The sequence below is a fragment of the Xiphophorus couchianus genome, chromosome 4, assembly GCF_001444195.1.
Source record: "Xiphophorus couchianus chromosome 4, X_couchianus-1.0, whole genome shotgun sequence".
In the NCBI taxonomy this organism is placed as follows: domain Eukaryota; kingdom Metazoa; phylum Chordata; class Actinopteri; order Cyprinodontiformes; family Poeciliidae; genus Xiphophorus; species Xiphophorus couchianus.
The window spans coordinates 8293757-8309852 of record NC_040231.1 but is presented as its reverse complement, the minus strand read 5'-3'; the positions used below and the strand labels follow the sequence as shown (position 1 = coordinate 8309852).

General features: G+C 35.4%; 1 long non-coding RNA gene across 1 annotated transcript in view; it reads right to left on the bottom strand.

Annotated features, from left to right (window-relative positions):
• The window catches only part of LOC114142597 (uncharacterized), a 41829-nt gene extending 26427 nt beyond the window's left edge, over nt 1–15402 (bottom strand). The window contains exons 1-2 of the long non-coding RNA XR_003595063.1: nt 15330–15402; nt 15178–15236 (exon numbers count right to left, since the gene is read on the bottom strand). This is a non-coding gene — a long non-coding RNA (uncharacterized LOC114142597). The remainder of the gene's footprint in view (nt 1–15177; nt 15237–15329) is intronic.
• Between the last annotated feature and the right edge of the window lie 694 nt (nt 15403–16096).

The window sequence follows — 16096 nt, the reverse complement described above, 5'->3', positions numbered from 1 at the left end:
AGTGTTTTTGGTTTAATGGAATAGGAAAGTTGTTGTACAAAGAGGTGACCTTGCATAGTCTTTTTTCCCCAGTGTTGGCAGTAGTCATGATCATCAAATTAGAATTTTCTTCTTGTTTCTGTCTTTCTCAGGACATTAGTGGAGTTGTGGTATAAATCTAATAACTCTGATGTTTTGCTTTGCAACTCAGGCTATGATAAGCTGAATTTTAATAGCTGTCATTTTAACAATGCTGTAAAATGCATGACCTGTAGTTTGTTTCTAGTACATGGAAATATCAAGGGGCCCTATTATACAAAATTTACTTTTTGCACGTTTTTATAATTCCATTTTGGCCTCAAATGCTTCTTAAACATCCCAATCATGTAAAATAAATGTTGTTGAACAATAAGTCGATGTTTTTTTAGTATCTAGTGTTCGTTTCAAAAACCTCCCGATTACTGTTACACTGCGCTGTTACCTAGCAACACCACCTGAGCCCAGTTGCTCACCTAGCAACCCAAGCAAAGAATCCAGTTTCAGCTAGTTTTAATGCTGTATGTGCTGTACAATGGCTGTTGGAAAAGACAAGTGGTTTGCTGTTGACTTACCATCTGGAAACCACTTGCTGCATTCTTGTTGGTTGTGCAGGAGGCTCTATTTCTTCTTTTCAAAGATGTACAGCTGTATAATTGCACACCTGATCCTAAAACAAATCTTTCTGAGACAATCTCTCAAAATTATTTTGTTCAAAGAATGTAATGAATATGAAAATAGTCCTATCTTAACCTGTCCCAAGGAAGCATAACAGATCACCTCTAAATTATTTTATTAATCTATTAAAAGACAGTGGCACAACAAACCAACAACTTTAAGAACTACATATAGCTGATTTTTATAAAAGAAAAAAACAAACACTAAAGTGAGAAATGAATCTAATTATTTATTTCTATATCATACTTTCAAAATTGGGCGAAGGTTTCACCAATTGCGTGCCACTTTCACCCAGCAAATGGAAAATTTCTCTCTGCTGTGCTGCCTACATGTTCTTATTCTCTTCAATTTCACCTCAAGGCTCCTGGTCTTACCTCAACAAGACGTCATCAAACTCTGCAGCTCTGTTTACAAAGTCTGTTAGGAGACAGAAAGAAATATCCAATTCTCCACTGAGGAATGGTACACTTTATTTTTCTTTTTTCGTATATTATTTGAGACATGGCAGGAACAAAACATACAAAGAGAGGCAGCGCATACAAAATTCCCACCAATGTATACCTGGCTCTTCTTTCTGAATTATTTACCTTCAGCAGCCTTTTTGAAGGAGGCACAGAGTATACTTTATGTGACTCCGCATGACAGCTGAGAAGCAATACTCCAAAGTTTTTTTTCAGAGCTCTTCAATGCTCTGCTGGTTTGCCCTTTAATTTCACCTCCAGTGCAAGTTTGCCTCAGTACCCATTTGAAAACAACTTGACCTGTGACAAGTTTGTCACAAGAACCAATGACATTTTTTTCAAAGGCAAAGTTGTATAGTCACAGGGTTGCCGTGGATTTATGTAGTCCGAAATGTTACTGTTGTTTGAGACTGTAATGGCACATATCTGTTGCTCTTTGCCAGCAGAGAGACAAATTATCTTTAAAAAATTGAGTGTGTAAGCAAAATTCAAAACAAAAGGTATTTTGAGAAGGGAACAGAAACAGCATTTAGCTATACTGTCTTAAGTAACTTATCCCTAAAATAGTACATAGATAGACAAATAAACCAATGTGCCTACCATGCTGTGTTTTGTCTTTTTATTTAGCTTGTGTCGATCGTATTATGCATTTCCTACCAATGCTACGAGTCGTAAAATGTTTGTTAATCATAAGACCCCTTTACAAGGAACATAATGACTCTCAAAACTTGGACGAATCCCTGAAAAACTAACTTTATTGCCTTTCTACTGTGGGAAAAATGTTTTACCAGAACATTCTGAACAACTTTATGAAGACAGTTTTCCAAACTTTGAATCAAGGATCCTGCATACATTCCCTTTTAATGTTACCATGTAAGTGACTCTGCACAGCTAAATAAAAAATAGACACCATTGGCACATCTACCTGTCCTTACTGTAATGAAGTGCAACTTTATAACCTCTGTATAAAATACTCTCAGTGTCCCTTTGTTGGCTGGGGGACTCAAAAGCTGTCTGGCATTTTGCTGTAAAAAAGAATCTTGTTCTCTGATGGGGAACAGAGATGCTGCTGGTCGCTATCCTTAACCCCAGCTGACAGAGACCGGATAGGAAGGGTGGAGATCAGCTCAGGAGAAATCGGTTCTGCAAGCAATTTTCATCAGTGTTCACTATTCTAATAGAAACTTGTGTTCATTCAGTCAAATAAACACTGTGAAAGCAGAAGCGTGATGCCTTCTTTTGATTTGCTCTCAAGTAGCATATGGTGGATTTCATTTGTTGGAATGAATGAAAAACATTCACACGCAAACAGTCAAAGACATAAACCAGTCAATCAGCCGACACAAGCCACATATGGCTACTTGAAAGACAAGATAAACTAAATAAAACGAAAACAGCCATTGTCAGATGAGTATTCAGTAAGGCCTCATTTGTGAAATCCACAAGGATCCTTAGTTACTTTAATACCAATGAAATGAAGAAGTCTTCAAAGCAACATGAAGCAATTCAGGACTGCTTTTGAATACTTCTATTGCTGTATTTAAATGAAAACTGCAGCCTGCTTGCTCTGATAACATGGGTTGCAATAGACCAACGCTGCCATGTGGTTGCCATTCGAGCAATAATGACAACATAACCACATTTAGTTTTTGCAGTGGGGGGAGGTGAGGATAGAGAGGTCAGTCTCTGAATGGGACAGAAAACAAACAAAAAGCCGTGTCAAAATATTCAGCTTGAGAAATCAAATTTAAATACAAGAGATAGGAAATGAACAGAGAGAAGATGGGCTTCTACAGCCTTTGCTGATATTGCTTGGAGTTGACGACTGTAAACCAGTGCTGGTCACATGAAGGGCCTTTGGGTTTTGAGATGGATGTCAAAAACTTTAACAAGTGCCATGCTTGAAATAAATAAATGTGTGCTCGCTGCAATGTGGGCACAGGAGAATGAAGACACTCATTTAATCTCGAGCTTTTTCTCTCCCACTTTCTCTCCTCCTCACTTTCTGCTCATTCCAAGATATTTGCAGCACTTCAGGCTGAAAACTCAATTTCTCAGCCATTGAATAGACAGAAATTGCAGTGAGCCAATTCATACGTGACGATAGTGAGAATAAGGTTTCTAAATAGATTGAAGGGTTGAACTTTAACATAGCATAAATCATGCTCTAGAATTCTATTGAGTTTCATTCAAAGCACCTAAAATCATGTCGTTTTAAACAAGCCAGTCATAATAGTGAAATTGTGACACTGATTCATTTGTACAGCCATCTTTACCTTGATGAAATGCACAAAGAAGCACATTTAAAGTATATCAAATGAGAATATACTGAAAGTTAATTTCACTTTTTAGTGTTGAGAGTGAAACTTATTTTGTTATTACAGAATAAAGAGTAATTGGGCATTTATGGTTATTTTGATCACCATAGTGCAAAGCACAGTTAAAAAAATTATTCTTCATGCAAAAGTGTCAGTTTAGCCATTTACATTACAGACATCTTCTGTAGAAAAGGTAAGCCACAAATGGTAAATGTAAATGAGGCTTGCTCTTTAAAACCGGCAATCAAATATGGTTTAGAAAGTTCAGTGGAAGGAAAATTGTTTTAAAAATAGTACACATACAACAGGGATAAGCAAAGTCTTGATAGGATTGTGAAGCAAAGAGCTTAAGTTGTTATTTGGATCACAGTTTGCAGTGACATTTTACAGGAATAAGGTTTTAGTTCAAATTTCAGCTCATATTCATAATCAACCTGAAAGCATATATCTCCCTATTTCCTAGGAATATTATGACTTTATTCTGGTATTATTTCAACTTTATTGTTGTATGGCTTTATTCTCGTATTATTATGTTTTTGTTAAGGTATTATTATGACTATCATTCAACTTTATTCTTATTCCGACTTTATTTTGGCAAAATTATGACATTTTTTTCATACTACTTTCTTCTTATAACTATCATCTTGTAATTAAAAATATGTTTTTAATGTTACTGTTTAGTCTAAAAGATGGGAAAATAATTTGCAAACTAGTGAATTGTTTTTCTCCTTATATGAAGTTTGACGACAACAGCTTACATTATCTATAATAAACTAAATGTTCCTTTGTATCATTTAATAAAATAGATACTAATTTATTTTTAATGAAAGAAATAAGTACTAATATAGAATTTCAGAGCAATAACATCGCTTGTTTTAACAGAATGTTTTCCACAGTTCATACTGCTGAATTCAGTTCTCTGTTCAAGTAATTTCCGTTACAGACGGGTTGTTTGTTTTTTTTTCTCTAGTTACTGGAGCCAACCTTATGGCAGAAAGAAAGTTTAATGCTAGATTATATTTCCTCCAAATAGAATTTGTAGGTTAGCCTCTTTGACAGTGAAAAGCATAAAATGCAAAAAAATATAAGATGACAGGCCATAACTTAAACAGAGCTTTTTGCTGCTGGAGCTTGTTACTCTCAAAGCGTGGGCTGAGGAGCATGGGCAACATATCAAACTTAATTACCTTTCAGGTTGCCTCTTCAAGTCAGAGCTTCAATGAAGACAGATTGTTCCTGTTCCTGCAGAACCTCTAAAGCTACAAACACTGCATTGGCTCTTTCTCTAATCTTAGCAGTCCTTTTTGAATTATTCCCCTCCTGTTACAGTGTGATGGACCTATAACTGGAAAATGGGCTTTATTGAGTAGCATTTCATCTATAAGTCCCATTCCTCATCTCAATAAACAGATGACCCCCCCTATGTCTTAAGGTAAAGCAGCTCTACAAGGTTGCAGTTTGGATTACATCTGAGGAATAACAACGTGTTTACCATGTACTTGCATTGTAATTTGTCACTTTTATGTTGTAAGTGCCAGTGGCTTTCTTGTTTTATTGGGTATTACTTTTGTTTTATGGAGCAATTTTCACATCCCGCCCTTGATGATAGTGGCCTCACTCTCTCTTAACACCAGCAGAGCGAGGCCTGGTGATGAACATGCAGCACAAAGGACTGATTATGGAGTGCTAAACTAATGATTGCCAATGAGAAGCTGTTTTCACTATAGAGTGAAATCATTTCTCTGTCACTTGGAGTTAATGACTCCTTTTAAGGAAATGGAAGCCGGTCACTTGGGAAAACCTTCCTGAATGGTTGCAGGTAGTTTATTCCATTTGTCTGAAGTCTAATGGTGAAATGTACCTGAATATAATGCAAACAAAGGCAAGCATTTCAGAACAGGCCTGCTGTTTTGACATCTAATCTATCACTGGCACCTATAAGGAAATTTATTGAACATGTCAAGTTAAAGTGGGAGATCATTGGGAATATTAGGCATGTCACTTGTGAGTGATCATTTCAGGATATGTGCTCACAAACCCAGCACACGACATGCTACCATGTCTAAAAGCCCTTTCAAAGAGCTGAGCAGAAAGAAAGCAATCTGTATGAGGCACTTGGCCACATACTCGGCTCACTGCCCATACATCAAGAAGTCCTTAACCTCATGTTTGAAACTATTCATTATTGATGTACCACTGAAGTTTTGACTCATGCAAAGCTGCACGCTCTGATCTGCCGCATCTCATCTCGTGTGTCTAAACGCGCTGTCAGAGCATATTTGATATATACAGCACTGAGTAAACATTTATGAATGATTTAGGAGAGCAGGGTGAATGGTTAAAGCTCCGGAGCTGTATCTTGTTGTTCTCAGCTGTTCTCATAAGGTGTATTGAAACTAAAAATATTTAATGCAATAATGTCTGTGCACAGCTGTAATGTAACAAAGACCTCAGTACCTATTGTAACACAGCTTTCTTCCCTGTAGAGACCTCCTGGAAAAGTAGATATGGTAAAAATGGTTACCTTTTTAAAAATTATAGAGCTTGTTTTACATTAAAATCTCAATAATAGACACTTAAAAACTGTAAAATCATGTGAAATATATTATTAAAAGCACAGCACCCACAAGGTTTCGGCAGGCATCCGGCCAGGTAATAGCTTGACTGAGTTGAAGAGTTTGAGTTCACATATGATTAGCCACTGCACCATAAAGCTCACAAAAAAAACTAAATTTCCATCTAAACCTCATTTGAAAAGCCAATTACTGTTTTGATTTACAGTGTAAAGAATATTTTTTCTCTTTTTCCCCTTTTAACTGCAGTTCAAAAGGTAGCGTGCCAAACTGAATAAAATACCTTCCACTTGGCTTTAGTTTTACATATTTTCAATGCTTATACTTTCAGTGGTTTATTTGATCATTCTTTTATCTTTTTCTTAGTAGTTTATGGAGTGTTACTAGCTTAGTTATGTTGAATTCTTGTGTTCAATAAATTCGTGTGTATTTGAGAGGGAGTGTTAGCAGGCAAACTCATTTTTTTACCTCCAACTGTTTTATTTAAAAAAAATAAAAGCGCCACATGCTGATCACCAAAATATACAGATTTCTTTACAGAAGTAATCCTTTTCAATCTGAAATAAAATGGAGGAATGAAGGAGAGCAATGCAATTTAGTTACGAAATCATACTGTATGTCCCTTTGTTTGTGTATTCTTAACTTAAAAATATCAAAGAACATCCTGTTTGTCTATGTAATTATGAATGAATTCTCATTTTTGATGCATTTATTTGAGTACAATATTTGAGTTGATCAGATGTAGCTTTTCTACACTTGCTACTATTCTTCATTTGTCAGACTGCGGGACTCTCCATCATCCTCACTATGTCATACTCACTTGGTATCTGCATTGACACTGCAGATAGGCCGTTTATCAAAAAGCAGGGCTTTGATAAATGACTACATCCCTTATCACATGTATGAAACATGAAAGCAACTGGACTTTCATAAAGGATCCTGGCACAACTCTGCAAAATCTGGTAGCCTTCTGTCTGGATTTTTACTATTTCATGGGTCATTTGAAAAATACATGAGTGCACATGTGCTATGTTTCTTATTTAAATTCCAAACTGTAGTTGTAGTTGTAGTTATCACACTTACCTAAACCATTAAAGATTTATTTTACTGTAGATATTAGAAGGAATAGAAAATGAAAGCACAAAATTCCCAAATTTAGATGAAAATTTCACTCAAACAATATTAGTAAAGAGCAGGTTTTTTTCCATGGTTAATTTTCAGCATTAATATAAATATCTCCATATAACATATTTTATTGCTGTATTTATTTTTGCTGTTACCTTTAGATATAATGCAATTCATGGTATGGACCTTTGTACATTTTGATTTAAAAGTGTACAAATTGGAATATTTTAAAGCAGTTTTAAATTGATATTTAAACATTTAAATGCATGCTGACTTATTTCAGCTAAATAAGACAACTACAACACTAAAGCATTAATAAATTATGCTTTTTGATTACCTCTCTCATTTACTCAGCAGCCTGGTGCAACATACATTGTTGAGATTAATTCTGTGCAAATGTAGCTGGTAAATTCATCACTCAGAGCAGCTACAGTAGATACTCACTGCATTCAAATTACAAGGACATAAACAGAATTCAGGTGCATTTTGTTTGGTTTGTTAATAAACTACACATTACTGATACATGTGGTTAATCAGTTTCATTTCATCAGCAAACAAACGGACTAAAAGTGAATGTTACAGTGCCCACAGAACAGATTGAACTATCTACACATTTAATTAGGATATACAGCTGAGTTTGAGTAGCTTCTCTTTAAAGAAGAATAATAGAATAAGACATATTAAAACCCAGACCTGACACTGTCCAGTCCTTACTTGGTGTTCCAGGTTTCAGATAAGGGTAAAAAGAGTCAACTTTAACTTGGTCATACCTAAAACAGAAACAGTTCTTATTCAGACACAATGTTTCTCTTATTCTTTGAGCTCACAATCTTGAAGGAATCACGCTGCCACAATGGATATTTTCCCTAGTTGTTCATACAAGTTTTTTTTCCCCTCATACTGTCATCATCTTTTTTCTGAGGTCTTATGAATACCCAGCTGGAATTGCAAGACTACATATAGACAAATCAACAACTGATTTTTATCAACCTGGCCCACAAATCTTCAGAACAGCTAGGGGGTAAAATGAGTCACTTTGCTCTACCCAACACTTCTCCATGAAGCGTGTCTCTTTTAAAACCTGTGGTTGTTTCATCCAAGCTGCATTCTTTTGTGGTAGTTAAAACTGTTTGCTCACCCCTACAAGCACACTCATTATGGTTATGTGTGGAAGAATTAAAATTCCCAACAAGAAAGAAAATCCAAGAACCAAAAAGTTGGATTTCCTTTAAAAATCTCAGCCATAACTCTTCACTTCCATTTCCAGAAAATGATAAGGAAACATAAAATCTTTCATTTGCTTTCTTTAATATAAGTGTCCTCAGGCAAGACACAAGATTGCCTTCAGTGTGTTACTGTGAGGATGATATGAGAAAGAAGTATCTACGCATATAAGGGTTTAAAGAGCTTTAGGAAAGAAGCAGGAAATAAAAAATCCTATAAAAAAGTAATTTGTTAAACCTTGCCAAGTTCAAAGCTGAATAAATGCTAGAATCTTACATTTGATTTGACTGAAGTGAGCTAACACTGCAGCATGAACAATGAGGTTCAGACAGTTTGCTTCTAAACACTAATTCAGATCTTGCATGGGATAATACTGTTAATTTTTGTAAGAGATGCCCCCAGTCCTTAGAGAAAAACTATTCCATTTTCTATGATCATACAGAAGCAAATGGTACCAAAACAGAGAATCAAAAAAAGTAAAACTGCATTATTGAAGAATATTGACTACTTTTGTCAAATCAATGGGGTAGCTGAAAAAAGTAGCATTTCATATGAAAGTCACACTCAAATCATGGCCATTTCTGTTTGAAGTCTTTCACCCTTTCAAGAGAACATAAGCAGATCAAAGACTGAGCAGAGCTGCTAAGATAGAGGGGGAGGTATGTGTGGATGAATGGAGGAATTCGTCCTGAAGGGAATGGCCTCAGTCCACATCACAGTGCCAGAAAGGGAGATGATTTCTCAGTGAGCACACGTATTTTCTTTCACTCCTCTGTGTGTGTTTAAATATCATTACTTTTGCCACTTTTGCTGTGAAGAGGATTTCAGTGTCAAACTATTGGTAGGTCTTCTCACCAGTCCTTTATCCGACTCTGTTAGATGAGGTTTTAGTGGTAATTTCAGTAAAAGCAGTGAACCATTCCGGGAATATTAGTAATATTTCCATTAACGACTTTGACCCACTACAGAGAACAGGTTTCAGAGAAATCACCATTTCCACCAATGGACGTGAAGTAATAAATTCATAATCAGTTGTGTGTTCTTTTACAAAAAGGAAGTAGGAAATTATCTGAAATCTTGAAAAAGTTGGGCATTGTTAATTTATGATTGTTTGCTTCTGAGAAGTGATATTCTTATTGATCACAATATCAAATTTGAATCCTAATTTGTATAACAAAGTTGCCACATTATGCAACCTGTTTGACTTTAAACAGAAAGCTTTATATCCTGTTTGGAGAGCTGTGATTTACACCGTTCTACATCTGCATCTCATTGTGTGTGCAGAGAAGTTCACTCTGTACTTTTGGTTTTCTGCTTAATCATGTTAAAAGAATGAAAGTGAAAATACTTTGAAAAATATGATGTTTCAGTTTCAACATAAAAGATTAGTTTGACAATTTTCTCCAGATGCATGCAAAAATATTTGACTGGTCAAATATTTTGACTAGTAAAAAATGGTCAAACTCAGATGCTTATGGTAATAGTCATGCACACAGTGTAAAATATTTTTTACATACAGATAGAAAGTTTACACATGCATCATCTTAGGGTTAGAAAATGTACTGTACTACTGTCATTAATTTCCCCCTTTTTTAACATCAGAGATTCAGTTACACAAAAATCCTCACCTAATTTTCTTTTGCTAACGTAATCAGGCAGCCATTTTTACATGAGACAGTAATAATTTATTTCTGCCTCTAATAGCCTATATATCACTGGCAGGGTGTATATTTCTTTTTCCTGAAGCATGAAGGCGAATAGAAATCTTAATGATTTGCCCTTGCTAGCATAATTTTAATTATGGATTTTCCTCTACAAGATCAATTTGGCAAAAAATGCCTTGGTAATACAAGCTGTACATTCTACTATATTAAATATTTGATATCCATTAATTTTTTTTATGATTAATGTTCTGGTAAAGAATCCTTTTCTTTAACTCCCTTGGTTTTATTGCAGACATAATTAGGGGTTTTACGCCTAAGAAAAGGACAAGGACATATATCGCACCAAACCTTTGCCTGTTGAAGAAATAAAGCCATTTAATATTGATTTTTAGGGAATATTAAGCTCGGATAAGAGCAGCCTTTATACTTGTTCAAAGAATAGAACAAGTTTTTTATTTGTACGTCAGTAGGGAAATTAGTATGTATCAGCAACAAACTGACAAGCAAATCAAAGCACACAGATTTACACTGGGAAGCAACAATGATAAAGAATAAAGATGGAAAGAACAAATTTTCAGTTGTGATTAAAATAAAATGTGCTTTAAATACTGGAAAATTTGATTTTACAATCTTTTATCATTTATAATATTTCAGAAGTTTTGTCTTGTAAGGAGGCTCCCTGCTTTGTAGCAGTTTCCATAATTCAGTTTTATGTAGCTGTTAACATTCGATTTAGGATTTGGTTCATTTATTGCAAATAAAATACTTTATGAATTAAATGCGTTCTAATAAAATAAAATGCTATGTATGATAATGACACTGAAAGAAAAAAAAGAAAGAAAAAAAATTTAAGCTCGTGCTTAGGCCATTAGAGTATCCCTTATAGAAATTTAGCATGTATGTTTTCCATTGTCTATACCTGCTTATCATGACAGGGTCACTGCTTTTTCAAAGTAAATGAGTAATTTACTTTTTCTGACACAGAATTAGGTTTTTGAGTCATTCTCTAAAAACTGGACATATGGTTGATGTGGTGTTTGCAACTGCTATCTTGAAGCCTGTTACTCTTTATGGCTCCACGCCAAAATCAGATAATTTTCTTTTCAAAACTCGACCTTTATAATGAGAATATGTCAAACAGATGTGTGCCTTCCCATTAATGACACAGCAAAAGGATATAATAAGCACTTTTGCTACAAAATTCATGTACGCAGGTGGTGCAGCTGGTAGAAAGGGCAACTTTCCCCTTTTTCACTAAAAACAGTCTCTCTGCTGAAGAAGCTTTTTCCCAAAGGATAATGAAAATATCAGAAGCTTGGAAAAAAACAAAAAAAGGTATGAAAAGGTAATCTTTTACAGGAGCTTTTCCTTTTTATATTTATAATGATGCTGGTCAGAATCAGAGAAGTAATATCTGAATCCAGCCTGAATTTTTGTGTTTTATTAACAGTTTTAATCACAGACTCTTGTTTGATACTGTGGTAAATCGGATACACGCAGAGTGCTTTTATGCCTTGGTTCTACAGGTGGCCATTTTGTCCATCACCAATGTAACAGTGGTGAACTATGAAGGCTAAAAGAAAAAAATATATATTGAAAAAAAATTATGCACATGCATTAAAATACCATCATGTAATGGACAATCATAAATTTTAAATCAAGTATTGAAATTTCTTTCATTGTCCTGTATCTTAACCCAAAATTGATACCAATCTCCCAATGTTGTACCCATGTTTGACCATGTTTCATGGGAAACAACTTTTATTTAGAACAGAGATGTCCAAGTCCAGTCCTCAAAAGCTACCAAACTGCATCTTTCAGGTGTATCTTTGTTCCTACTTGAATCACTTGAATCAGACAGATGAATTTCCTCATCATTTCTTCAGCTCTGCAGAGGCCTGATAAGAAGCAATTCATTTGATCCAGGTGTGTTGGAGAAGGGATGCACCTAAAGGTTGTAGGTTGGTAACTCTCAAGGATAGGACTTAGGCACCCCTGATTCTGAGCTAAATGTTCAACCATTTTGCCAACAGTTTTTATGCTTTGAGGGTTTTGTATTTATAGTCAAAGATAAAGTGGCAAAATAATTCAGCAGAAAAGAGTGTTTTTGACATCTTTAAACAAGTCATTGCAGTAGCTAAGTCAAGTTTTAATGCTATGAATAAAAGGTTAATTCAAGTTATCTGAATAACTTAATTCTCTTTTTAGCATGTCCATTCTATTTAGCTTCTCTATTATTTGCACCAGATGCTGCATATTATCAGGTTGTTTTATATAGGCTTCTAAAAATAAACATATGATAGATGTTTAAGGGTGACCAACAAGATAATGATCTGATAAAACAAGCTAGAATCGCCCCAACCTGAAACAATAGTTCAGTCCCAAAGAAGCTACAGTAGTGCATGCTGTCTAGTCTTTAACAGAGTATCCTGATGTTATCTGATCAGAAGGGACCCCAGTGTCTCCCTATCTCTAAATACTGAAATGTCAGAGGCTTGTACTGCATATGAGGAGATGTGAGAAAAGAGCAATAAGAGAGAATAATAAGCCAAGCAGTAAAGATGGAGGTTTGTACATTGTAATGATTCTTGCAACAGTTCAATGAAGAAATTTCTGCTTGAAAGTAATTTTCATTCCCCAATATATAATAGTGAGAATCTCAACTTGTAAAAAGAAATACATGTAACATACTCTCCCTCGCACCTTTCTTGTCAATCAAATTCTGCCAGAAAAACCACATTACATTCAATATGTAATATAATGTGTTTCTGCAGGTTCAGAGTTGTAGATTAAATGGGAAAAAATGCTACTAACCAATATTGCAGATAGAATCCAAGTTTTAGCATTTTATATGTACGCATGAATATCAACATTTCCATTTCTTTTTCCAATTTTCACGTTCAGCTGTCCATAGATTCAGATTGATTCTGAACAGCTTCACATATCAGCCCCTGTCATAAGGATCATATAGTTCTTGAATTCACATTTAAAGTTTGCACATCTTTGTCAGTAGCTGCCTCGCTTATGTAACTGTTCTGCTGGGAACGGCTTTGGCACAATGCACTCATTTTGGGAATGCTGCAACACATTTGACATGGAGTGTTTCTAAATGTTCTCAGGCAGCGGAGCAAAAGTGCTGTTTTCTTTCCTTTGATGCCCTTTTGTCATTGTTGATCTTGGATCTTGCTGCAAAAAAGCCAAAGTATAATATCCAGTTCTCCTAATTGTACCTGTGTGTTTTGAGCATTTTCTTTTGTGTACCAAATCGAGAAAAGAAACATCCATTGAAGGCTTTCTCTGGCACAGAGCCTAGAGCATGAATGATGCAAAGGGATGTTTCTTCAGCAAAGTAATTGTCATTTCATATTTACTCTGCACCATTCTGACAAAATATTTATCTCTTCAATGCACAGGCAGGATAGTAGGTTGGTGTGTAGGCATTAAATTACATTTTATGTTGTTCTATTGAAAGTGGTGCACAGGGACTTAAATACTATTTCAGAAAATCTTACTCTGCTACATTTACTGCTTACTTGGGATTTCTCTCCAGAATATGAATATTGCTCCCACATGCCAACCCCCTACGCAACATTCTTTTGCACGTTCATTATCGTCAATAAGTCAAGTATATTCCATCTTTCATCATCATGTGATGCTTTCCGACCACAGCACCTTTTTTTGCAATGTAAACCAATTTATTTCTCCCCTCTATTGCACATAATATTAAACAATGCCTTAAGAGTGGAGCCCGTCTGAATGGGAATGATTTATTACAAATAGAGAAGTCTGTTTGTTGGTTTGCAGAGCTCTGCAATGTAAAATAAGCTCATTTATATTCTATATTGCTCAGGCTGCCTTGTTTAATATTCCTGTCAGCATTCTTATGCCATGCCTTCTGTTGGCTTTGCCTGTAATAAAGCCGCTGCCTCTGAAGAAGTGTACAAACAATGTTAAACACATTTCATCAGATTAGCGCAAAGCACTTTGAATACCTTTTATAAAAAATAGCAGGGTCAAATGAGGGCAGAGGGCTCATTTTGTGATGACTGATTTGGTGAACAAAGAATTTGCTGAACTGAAAAAGATAAGCAGCATAAAAAGGTCTTACATCATATGAAAAGCAACCAGAATCAAAACAATATCCCACAACATCTTAACACAAATTAAAAAAAAAGAATCAAAGCATTGAGGACCAATTATGTTGCTTTTTTATTTTATTGGGATTTTATATGATGACAACACAAAGCAGGGCATAATTGAGAAACGGAAAGGGGATTGTACTAGGCTTTCCTGAACTTAAACAAGACATGAATATTTATTAAGCCAATTACTGTGATACCTCTCAATAAAAGTGTTTTTCAGAAGTCACCTAACTGGAAAACAAAAAGCATCTGTGTGTAATTTAATATGTAAATACAGCTGTTTTGTAAAGACCTCTAAGATCTGTTAAAAAACAAATGAAATCATGAAGACCAAGCAGGGAAAAGCTTGTGGAGACATATTGGTAGGGTTAGGTTATAAAACATTATGCCAAACTTTTAGCATTTCAAGTTAGAAAAAAGTAATGGCTGTAGGAAAATCTGTCAACAAAAAATAGTAGTTGAAATAATTCCCCAAACTCAAGGGAGGAAATCCCAACTCATTATTCAGGGGACCATAAACATGGAAATTTCTTAAGAGCAATTTTGAAGGGGTCGGCAAAGTTAAAGTGAAATGTAACATAAAATGTGGTTTAATTTTTTTTATTGTGTTCAAGCTGCAGAACCAAAAATGACTAGTAAGTAGCAATTCATATCAAATGCATTTTTCTCAGCAAACAACCTGTTGAGACCCATAAAAGTCAAACTAAGATTCAAATGGCTACAGTATAGCGAAACAAAAATGTATATTGAAACAAGATTAATAATTGCAAGTTGTGAGAAAATGTGACTTAAAACATTCTCTTACTAAAGATCAAGTTTTTTTTACTACTTTTTTTGAGGACTTGAGGAAAAGGTCATTCCGTCTATTGTTTCCTACATTAGGCAGAGACAATATAGCTAACAAACAGAAGGAACTTGTTAAGAATCCAAAAGTAATGTAAAAGAGTATAAAAATAATCTTGTGTAGACCAGCTTACCAGGTGATGTTCCCTGAACTCTGAAAGGCAGCTGCGCCAACAGGAGCACAATGCCACACCTTTTGGGAGCACAAGACTTCTATTCATTTGCACACTTTGCAAATGCAAGCAAAAAAGTAGCCATTAAAAACAGGACGATTCTCAGTTCCTACCCTCTTCAGAATGTGTTCAAGGAGGCCAGACAGAGAGCATGATTTTTATTCAGGTCATCTGGTAGAGTCTCTCTATGGATGGAAACAAAGATGCAATACAGTAACTAGTTTGCTTCCATTCTTCCCCACAACACTCTGCAAAGTGGTCTCACAGTTAGCATCATAATAAAGTCCCTTTTAATGGCGCAAATAAGGATATGAGAGGAAGTGAAGTGCCCAAGGGAACGGTTTTGTCTCCTGATGCGGTGAATGTTTTTTTTCTAATCAAATCTGAACACATGGCTGATGAGTAGGGGCCCTGTGCTAATTGGCACCGCTTGTCTGCTGGTGGTTGCGCGCCTTTAAGGACCCAGCAGCATCCTGTTGGTATTCAGGGGACTGCTTTGTGCTCCTGGAAGTGATGCCACATTATTAGTTGGAGGTACCCAGGACCCATCCACTTACTTAACAACGGGGTCTTTCCCTCAGCAGTAAGAGGGATCCAAACCCTCAGCTATGTGATAAACATCCCTTGAGATGATAGCTCTGGAAGGGTTTCAAGCTGAGAGCAACACATAGGAACAAGCCAATCTTTGTGCTCAAAGCTAAATTGACAAAGGGTTTTTTTTTTAGAAGAAAAAAAACTAATTATAGTTATAATTAACCTTCTATATAAAAGTAGAACAGTATTTATTTTAGGAAATTCCTACATTTGGATTTTGACAAGTTGTCCTTATGAACTCAAAATAGCTCCAATTTTGGTGTTTTGCAGTATTACAATAACATGA